Genomic DNA, 10,084 nt, shown 5'->3' with positions numbered 1-10,084 from the left:
CTGGTTCTAATATGATCTGATGGGATCACACCAATGGAGACCTTTTAAAGTAGGTACTGGCTAAAGCTGGGGCTTCCCAGGTGGCGCTAGTGGTAAAGAACCCACCTGCCAATGCAGGAAATGTAAGAGACTTGGGTTCAATTCCTGGGTCAGAAAGATCCCCTGGAGGAGGGCATAGCGACCCACTCCAGTATTCTTGCCTGGAGAATCCCATGGACAGAGGAACTTGGCTGGCTATAGTCCATACGGTTGCAAAGAGCACCCACTGGCTAAATCTAACTAGATCAAATCACTGCTGTCCAGATCAAAGCAACGCTGACTGGTCTCACTGAGTCCAGACAGGGTTCAGCTCCGCCTGCTTCTTCTGCTTTAAAGCTGTTCTCAATGCAACAGCCTCTCCCTTGGCCTCCTCTAGGAAGGTGTGACCCTGCTCACTGTCCTTGAATGAAAAGAGGTTGGCTTTGTCTTCTGAGATCATTTAGCAAGGGAGGCTGTTATTTTATTAATAACCCTATTTAGGGACTTCCCTGGTGGTCCAGTGGTTGAGAATTCACCTTGCCAGGCAGGGGATGTGGGTACAATCCTTGGACAGGGAACTAAGATCCCAAATGCCATGCCACGGGGTCACTAAGCCCAGGCACCACAGTTTGCTGAGCCCATTCACCAAAACTAGCAAGTCCATGCACCACAACAAAAGATTCTGCATGCTGCAACTAAGACCCGAAGCAACCAGATAAATAATATTTTTTTAAAAGAACACTGTTTATAGTTTGCTGGGTGCCTTTGCACACATTGGTTACATGATCCCCACGAGCAGTGTCCCAGCCAGAGGGTCATATTCTGTGCCCACTGGGTCTGTAGAAGGGCTGAGATGTAGACTTGAATCTCAACCTCCCCCCACTTGGCTTTGTGGCTTCAGTTTCCCTTCTTTGAACCTTAGTCTCGCCCTCTATAAAATGGCATAATTACAATGCCTACTATTGTGATGGTAAAGATTGAGAAAGGTAATCAAGGTCAAAGCACTTTAAACAATGTTGCAACCCACAACAAGTGCACAGTAATTATTAGCTCTTTTTAAAAATTATGATGATTCTTGTTGTTTCTGTATAATTACTATGGTCATCATGCAAACAGAAAACCATCTGGATTCCTCCCACCTTCAGTCTCACTGGAACCCTAACCCCGTCGGGGCCACGGCCTCCGGCCTCCTCTCTTGGAGGGCTCACATGAAGTTAAGAGAATTGATTTCCACGATGTTCTTCCCTCTGCCCTGCCAGGTGAAACCCCAGGCTGTCCTGGGATGTGTTTTCCAATACTGCTCCCAGGAATTCATCACTTCTAAATTGCCTGCTGACAACTGGCGAGGTTTCCTCTTTACTGAGCACTTCTACGGTTGGGTGAACTCCCCTAGAGCCTGGGAAATGGAGTGAGCTGGAAGAGTGCACAGAGACAAAGACCCCGCATGGGGAATAGGCTTTGAGGGGCCTCTCCTTGGGCTGAGGGCCCTGAGCTGAAGACCCGGGTCCTGGGTGCCCCTGCCTCTTTCCAGACCTCTGTGTGGGGACAGAGGACTGGCTGAGGGCATAGGGTCCTTTGGGGACCCCGGAGAGCTGGTCTTTGGGCCTCTTGACCCTGCTTTGATGGTGGTGGTGGGTGGGGGTGTAGGGGTAAGAGCAGTAGAGTGCAGAAGGCACCTCAGCCCAGGAAGACGGCATCAGGGCACCCCCCGCCTTTATGCACAGTTACTAAACACTCAAAAACTAACAATTTATATAAATTAGTGTTTGTTGAGGCTTCACTATGTTCCAAGCACTTTCATGCATCTGCCACTTACTCTCACCCTGACCCCACGGAAGAGGTGCTGTTCTCATAGCCTCTCACACAGCAAGACAGGGCTCAGGAAAGGGAGGTCTAACCCGCCCCCATCCTGGGACTTCAGGCCCATTGTAAAATGATAAAGGCAGCAGCTGGTTGCTCTGTTGCTCACCTGAACCCACCTGACACTCCTGCGGGGCGGGGGCCTTGCCCAGGGAGGCCCGTGGCCTGTGCTCCGGACCTGGTCTGGACAGGATGTAGCTGTCAGGGCAGAGTGACCAGGATGTGAGCACAGCCACTGAAGATGGTGGTGGGACACGGCTCAGACTCCGTTCAAATCCCTGGTAGAGAAGGAGCTCAGAGACCACCCCCACAGCAGCACTGGGGCGCTGACGTCACTCGCATGCCGCCTCTGCTGGAAAGCTCACCACTTCCCATCGCAGCCCTGACCCCATGGGCAGTTCCAGCCCCTAGAGCTGCATCTAATAGTCACTGCAGCTGCAGGCCCAAAGCCCGGGCCTCTCAGGAAAAGGGATAGGAAGGAGGAGCAGGATTTATTAAGCGTCCTTTTCACTTCACACATGGTGCACAGCAATGGGGGCGACCATCTCATTTAATTCTCACAGCAACCCCATGAAGTAAGAGCTCTTGCTGGCCCCGTTTTGTTTTTTTTTTTCCTAGATTAAAAAAACACTTTAGGTACACTAGTTTACCATCTTCAACATTTTAAAATGTACAATTCTGTGGTGTCCAGAGCATTCACATTGCTGTGCATCAGATCTCTAAAATTCTTTAATCTCGCAAAACTGAAATTCTGTGGCTGTTAAACACCCACCCCCTGTCCCCTCCCCCAGCCCCTGGAAACCACGGCTGTACTCTGTCTCTGCACGTGCCACCTCCAGGCACCTCATGTAAGTGGAATCATACTTTGTCTTCTGTGATTCCCTGCTACGTCACTTCAGTCGTGTCCGACTCTGTGCGACCCCATAGACAGCACAGCCCACCAGGCTCCCCCGTCCCTGGGATTCTCCAGGCAAGAACACTGGAGTGGGTTGCCATTTCCTTCTCCAATGCACGAAAGTGAAAAGTGAAAGTGAAGTTGCTCAGTCGTGTCCGACTCTTAGCGACCCCATGGACTGAAGCCTACCAGGCTCCTCCATCCATGGGATATTCCAGGCAAGAGTACTGGAGTGGGGTGCCATTGCCTTCTCCATGTGATTCCCTAGCACCATTTTAATACAGAGATGGAAGCCAGGGAGACTAAGCCACTTACCTACAGTCAGCAGCTTCTCCGAGACACAGCCAGGGCCTGAGCGCAGGCCACCTCTGTCCGTCCACACAGGCCCATGCCGCCCTTCTGACTGAACCAGGCCTCTTGAGCCACCCCTGCTCAGGTGGAGCAGCCTCACAGGTGAGGCCAATTGTGGGGAAGCCTGGGTCCAGGCCTAGGCACACCTCAAGGAGAGTTTGATTTTTATTATCACTCCCTTGGATTTGGCATGCAGGTATTGAGTCCGTGGAGGCTGGGGGAGGGTCCTAACCTTCGTCAGCTGTGCCTTGAGGCCTGACCTGCTCTCCAGGCCCTTTTCCTCAGGAGACGGCGCCAGGGTTAGACAGCCTCTCAGAAAAGAGCATCCAGACACTTATACTCCTGAATCTCCACTAACTGCCGGACGCTTGTTGTTCATTCTGAGGGACAGATCTTTGTGAGTACCTATCCGTCAGCATGTCTAGGTCCAGAACAGTCAGATTCAGAAAGATATCCTGGCTTCAAAGACCTCCCTGAACTAGGAGGGGCGGGTGTCACCTGAGCAGGCAAGGTGAGGGGGCTGGATGAACACTCCAGGAGAGGCATGGTTATAAAGGACTAAGGGAGTCTGTGGACAGAGATCATTTCCAAGGGGGGGCAGGAGGCAATCAGGGAGGCCTTCCTGGAGGAGGTGGTACTGCACTGAGAGAATCCAGACAGGGGCATGGGGAGGGAATGGAAGGGTAGTCCAAATGGTGAAATAGCCTGAGCATAAGCACAGAGGCCTGTGAGTGTCTCGTCCCCTCAATTAGGGCAGAGATGAGGTCCACGATGTGTGCCAGGAAGTGTTCAGTGAGTAAGCACAGAGAATGAGTTCCTGGAGAGGGGGAAGAAGAGGGGAGACCCTTATCCCTGCTTGGCCTGTCTTCCTCTTCTCCCTGCCTACCCCATCAGGGTGCAAAGGCAATCTCCCTTCAGAGCCAAAGCTGCCCCTCACATGCCGGTAGCCCTCCCTAGGGGGAAAGAACCGCCAAGGACACCGAGCGCCCCAGTGGCCCCCTAGCACTCTGCACATAACAGGTCTCAGAAAACATCTGCTGGGACTTCCCTGGTGGTGCAGTGGACAGGAATCCACCTGCTAAAGCAGCGGACACAGGTTCAATCCCTGGTTTAGGAAGATCCCACATGACACGGGGCGAAAAACCCCTGCACCCACACTACTGAGCCTGCACTCTAGAGCCCGTGACCCCCCTCCAGTGAGAAGCCCACGCACTGCAACTCCTGAGCTCACGTGCCACGTCTCCCGAAGCCCGCATGCCTAGAGCCCATGTTCTGCAACGAGAAGCCACCACGATGAGAAGCCCCTGCACCGCATTGAAGAGGAGCCCCCACTTGCCCCAACTGGAGAAAGTTCATGAGCACCAATGATGGCCCAGCACAGCCATAAATAAATAAATAAGTTTTTTAAAAAAAGAAAGAAAATGCCTTCCGCATGACTTCTGTTTGGACGGAAGGGGGACAGACCAGGTGCTACTCCTGTTTGTTGCAGAGTGCTGGCTGTGAGTCACCTGGAATTTCCTACGTGAGTCAGAAGGTGGAGGCAGGGGCAGGGATAGGCCTGTGGAAAGAGAATAAGGGAAAAAAACAAACAAACGATGCACTAGAGTATAGAGGAGGCAGAGAGCACCCCCTATTGTGGGGAATCATGATGTCAGCAAAGAGGCGGAAGCATTAACTAAGGTGACCTTAGTTAATGACAGAAAAGGCTTTGAGAAGTTGATATGGAGAGAAGGGGAAGGCAGGCACACCAGGTGGAGGGAGCCACATGGGCAAAGGCTCAGGTGGGATAGTGTGGGCCACGTGGGGAAAACATATGTTCACCTTGGCTGAGACCTAAGGGGAGTGCAGAGGAGTTTGGAAATCGAGTTTGGAGATGATTAGAAGGGCAAGATCATGGACACTCTGGAGGGGACTGTCTTGGGAAGGTTGCAGAAGACTTTCAGAAGTCCTCGAGCTGAGAAATTCAGGAAGAGCATGCTGGCAAGTTGCCACAACATACTGGAGCCCGGAGAGAAGACCTGTAAAGGGAGTCCTTTCAGAGGCAACAAGAGACAGAGCTCCCTCGTGTTGCAGGAAGCAGAGAAGGAAGAGAGATCAATGAACAGAAACACAGGACTTCTAGTCTATCTTCCTGCTCTTCAGATGGGAAAACTGACAAGAATTGCCCCAGGTCACCCAGCTGTGTAGGTAATTGACCTGCCTCCACTGCATCAGGAGTGGCGATCATCAATTGATTGGTAGCGACTACTTGAAGAGCTGTGTAGAGAAAGACTCTGAACTGCAAAGAGTGATGTGATTGATTAATGATGTCTGCCATGAGCAAGGGACTAGCGGAGTGAGGCCTAAGAGCAGGGGGTCTGTTATCTATGTACTCTTTAAGTCCCAGAGTGAATAGTTCTGCCCTCCCAGCAGCAGGCATCAGCAAGATCATGTGTACAAAAACATTCTGAAGATTGTTGAGACCGAATAAGTGGGAGGGGTTGTTCCTATGGTTATGCATGCCTCTCTTAGTCACCCTGATGCTGGTGCCAGAAAAAACACACAGCCCCCCGATATCCTCGACAGCTTTCACCCACCAAATGTCCCCAGCATGTTGACTTGCTTGTTGACTAAGGCAGGCTTAGTCACAGGTGGCTGCACAGGGGCTGAGTTTGGGGAGCATATGGAGAGATGACATATTCAATAACCACAGGCCAAGGGCACCATGAGTCACCCAGCTCCCTGGCACATGGAACTGAGGGCAGAGTCCCTTTTGTGATCGGCAAGGGCCTGACCCTGTTAGGATGTGCAGCCAAGTTAACTATTTATGCCACACCTTGTCAGATTCCAGCTTCAGCTCATTATGGGCTTCACTCTGTCCCTAAATTCCAGTGTCAGGATGATTAGAGGCTCATCCTCCTGTTTGTTCGTCTGATAAGGTGTGATGTCAGATTACCTGCTCATTTGCTCCCAGAACAGTGGACCCTGAGGCCTAGAGAAGTCTGTTCCTGTTGGGTGGACTCCAGAGGGATTTTCTCTTCATGGGGGTTTTGTAGAGAAAGCCTGGTGAAGCATAGACTAGATTCAGACTCACAGGATTGTGACCCTGGCTCTGCCACTCACTGCTTGTGGCACTGTGGGTACATCACTTAATCTCCCTGTGACTCAGTTTCCTCATCTATGAAATGGGGATAAAATCATCTGCTCTGCCTAGTTCCCTTGGAAGAGCAAGATTTAACTCTGAAATAAACTTATGTTCTTAAAGGATTGCCACATTTGGAAAGGACTTTCATATTTCAGCTTTCTAGGGCTCCTGTGGGGTAGGCAGGGTGAGTGCTTGTACGACCCCCATTTTACAGATGAAGAAACTGAGGCCCAAAGTCACATGGCCAGTTAGTGGTGAAGCCTGCACCTAACTCCAGGTCCTATTCTCTGTTCATGATGATACCAGAAGGAGGAGAGACATCAAGGTGTTTGAAAGGGGCACTGCAGAAAAAAACAGGGCCACAAGAATGAGATATAGAACAAAATGCAAGCTCCTGGCCACGGCCCTGGCTGGGGGAGAAGTGGGGAGGCCCTATCTGAGCCCTCCGGGCCAGATGCTAGGACTGCTGCACGCTCTGGCCTCTGCAGCCACCACCGTCCTGCTGGGGGCCCTGCCCATCTTCCACCACCCAGCGATTCCTGCAATCTGCCCTGTGTCCTCACATGCCCTCTCTTGTCCACACGTGGCCCATCTCTGTGCTCTCACTTCTGGTTCTCCAGCCACAAACACTTTCCCTTGGCCCATCTTTGATTCCGTGGGAGCCTCCCTTCCTCCCAGAGGGACTACTGTGGGGGGTTCGGGGCTGGAAGCAGGAACCCTCTCATCCCTAGCTCCACACTCATCCCTCTTATCAATTTACCACGTACATGTCTGGTCTGGTGATGCTCAGACACCTGGCGCCTGCCACAGGGCTAGTCAGGAAAGGTTTGTCCAACTGAACTGAATTGAGTATATCGCTCCCCTCCCTGGGCCTCGGCCTCTACCCCTGTGGAGTGGGGTTCTTGGCAGTTGCTGTGCCAACTCCCCAGCCAGCATCTAACTGAGCGTATGGAGACTCGAGAGCTTTCAGACTGACAAGTAAGTAAAGTCGGGGATGCTTCCCCATGCACTGGCCCCGCTTAGTTCTCACCTTTCAGTTCAGTTCAGTCGCTCAGTCGTGTCTGACTCTTTGAGATCCCATGAATCGCAGCACGCCAGGCCTCCCTGTCCATCACCAACTCCCGGAGTTCACTCAGACTCAAGTCCATCGAGTCAGCGATGCCATCCAGCCATCTCATCCTCTGTTGTCCCCTTCTCCTCCTGCCCCCATTCCCTCCCAGCATTAGAGTCTTTTCCAATGAGTCAGCTCTTCGCATGAGGTGGCCAAAGTACTGGAGTTTCAGCTTCAGCATCATTCCTTCCAAAGAACACTCAGGACTGATCTCCTTTAGAAGGGACTGGTTGGATCTCCTTGCAGTCCAAGGGACTCTCAAGAGTCTTCTCCAACACCACAATTCAAAAGCATCAATTCTTTGGTGCTCAGCTTTCTTCACAGTCCGACTCTCACATCCATACATGACCACAGGAAAAACCATAGCCTTGACTAGATGAACCTTTGTTGGCAAAGTAATGTCCCTGCTTTTGAATATGCTGTCTAGGTTGGTCATAACTTTCCTTCCAAGGAGTAAGCGTCTTTTAATTTCATGGCTGCGGTCACCATCTGTAGGGATTTTGGAGCCCAGAAAAATAAAGTCTGACACTGTTTCCACTGTTTCCCCATCTATTTCCCATGAAGTGATGGGACCGGATGCCATGATCTTCATTTTCTGAATGTTGAGCTTTAAGCCAACTTTTTCACTCTCCACTTTCACTTTCATCAAGAGGCTCTTTAGTTCCTCTTCACTTTCTGCCATAAGGGTGGTGTCATCTGCATATCTGAGGTTATTGATATTTCTCCTGGCAATCTTGATTCCAGCTTGTGCTTCTTCCAGCCCAGCCTTTCTCATGATGTACTCTGCATGTAAGTTAAATAAGCAGGGTGACAATATACAGCCTTGACGTACTCCTTTTCCTATTTGGAACCAGTCTGTTGTTCCATGTCCAGTTCTAACTGTTGCTTCCTGACCTGTATACAGGTTTCTCAAGAGGCAGGTCAGGTGGTCTGGTATTCCCATCTCTTTCAGAATTTTCCACAGTTTATTGTGATCCACACAGTCAAAGGCTTTGGTGTAGTCAATAAAGCAGAAATAGATGTTTTTCTGGAACTCTTGCTTTTTCCATGATCCAGCGGATGTTGGCAATTTGATTTCTGGTTCCTCTGTCTTTCCTGAAACCAGCTTGAACATCTGGAAGTTCACGGTTCACATATTGCTGAAGCCTGGCTTGGGGAATTTTGAGCATTACTTTCCTAGCGTGTGAGATGAGTGCAATTGTGCAGTAGTTTGAGCATTCTTTGGCATTGCCCTTCTTTGGGATTGGAATGAAAACTGACCTTTTCCAGTCCTCTCACCTTTTAATTCTCCCCAAAACCCAATGTCCCCAGGGGGCACCACTCTTTAACTGGGTGGTAGGTTTTCTCCCCCATGGCTAGTCAGAGAGTTTCTGGGGACAGAGACCTGGGGTGTTAGCCTCAGTGGCTCCTGCATAAAGAGCCTTCCCGAGGTCACACGTGGCCAGATGCCCATTAGCTACAGAAGCCTCTGGGCTTCCCTGTATAGGCATTTTGACCTGGGCCTGGAACCCTTCAGAAAGTATATGCAAAATGTGGGGTAGAGGTGTACAGAGGCTCATGACTTCCCAGAAAGGAGGCCCACAGAACTCGCTGGAGTATCCAAGGGGGCCAGCACCCTCAAAGTGCCAGAACTACTTCTATGACCTCATGTCACTGTCACATGAGCTGGTTCCCTGTGTCTAAGACCCCAACCAGACTCCCTGTCTTCATATGAGCACTGGCCCCAGGCCTGCCCCACAGTACTGGCTCAATACACTGAATTGGCATACTTTGCTTCTTGTAGCTGGATATGGAATAGGCTGCCTGAATCATATGCTCCCCCTTAGCTCTCCTTGAGTCAGCAAGGAGATCACATTTTTGAGTACTTGCTGAGTGCCAGGCAGAGCCTGTGCACACTCACATACATTGCTAAATAATCCTCATAACACTGCGAGGTGTATCAGTCAGGGAAGCTAGGTTATGCGGCAGTAACAAGGAGCCCCTAGCCTGTCCGCGGCCTATACCAGGTTTGTTGCTCACTTTCGACTCTGCAGTTTGGCAGGTTGCTCCAGTTCACTCTTGCTCTCACTCCGTGACTCAGACCGATACAGCAACCACTACTGGAAATACTACCAACCGTGGCAGCAGAGGCAGAAGGCTCTGGAAGGCCTTGTATCAGTGATCGTACAATCAAGCTCAGAAGGCACACACATCATTTTAGCTGACAAATCATCAAGGAGGCGGAGAGACGTCAAAGCGGTTGAAAGGGGCACGGCAGAAAAAACAGGGCCACAAGAATGAGACTCTTACATTAGATACATGGCCCCACTCAAGCTCACAGGTGCTGAAAAACATCTGGAAGCAGGAGAAAAGCTCTCATCACCCCCATCTTACATTTGTAGGCATGGCCATTAGAAGTCTCAAGGGTATGCGAGGGAGCCTCGGGGCTGGAAGCTAATGCACTCAGGCCACTGCAAAGCCGGGCCTGTTCTTTGGCATCATCCTGCCCTTGAGAGGGGTTGCCCAGGGTTCAGGAACAGTCTGAAACTGGTTGAAGAATCTTTAGGGCATAGGATGGGATCAACAGGTCCTTGGGGTTGACACCCTCGTACGGGTACTCTAATTTGTGGAGTGCTGAATGAATGATGGGTGGCAAGATGTCACAGGCGCCCTCTTGGCCAAATCCTTTGCAGGAAGGACAAATCTGTCTATCAGAGGTGTACTGAGCTTCTCCTGGGTGTCCAGC

This window comes from Bos javanicus, chromosome 10, assembly GCF_032452875.1.
Source record: "Bos javanicus breed banteng chromosome 10, ARS-OSU_banteng_1.0, whole genome shotgun sequence".
NCBI lineage: Eukaryota > Metazoa > Chordata > Mammalia > Artiodactyla > Bovidae > Bos > Bos javanicus.
The sequence above is the reverse complement of the archived record's forward strand: the minus strand, read 5'-3'. Positions refer to the sequence as shown.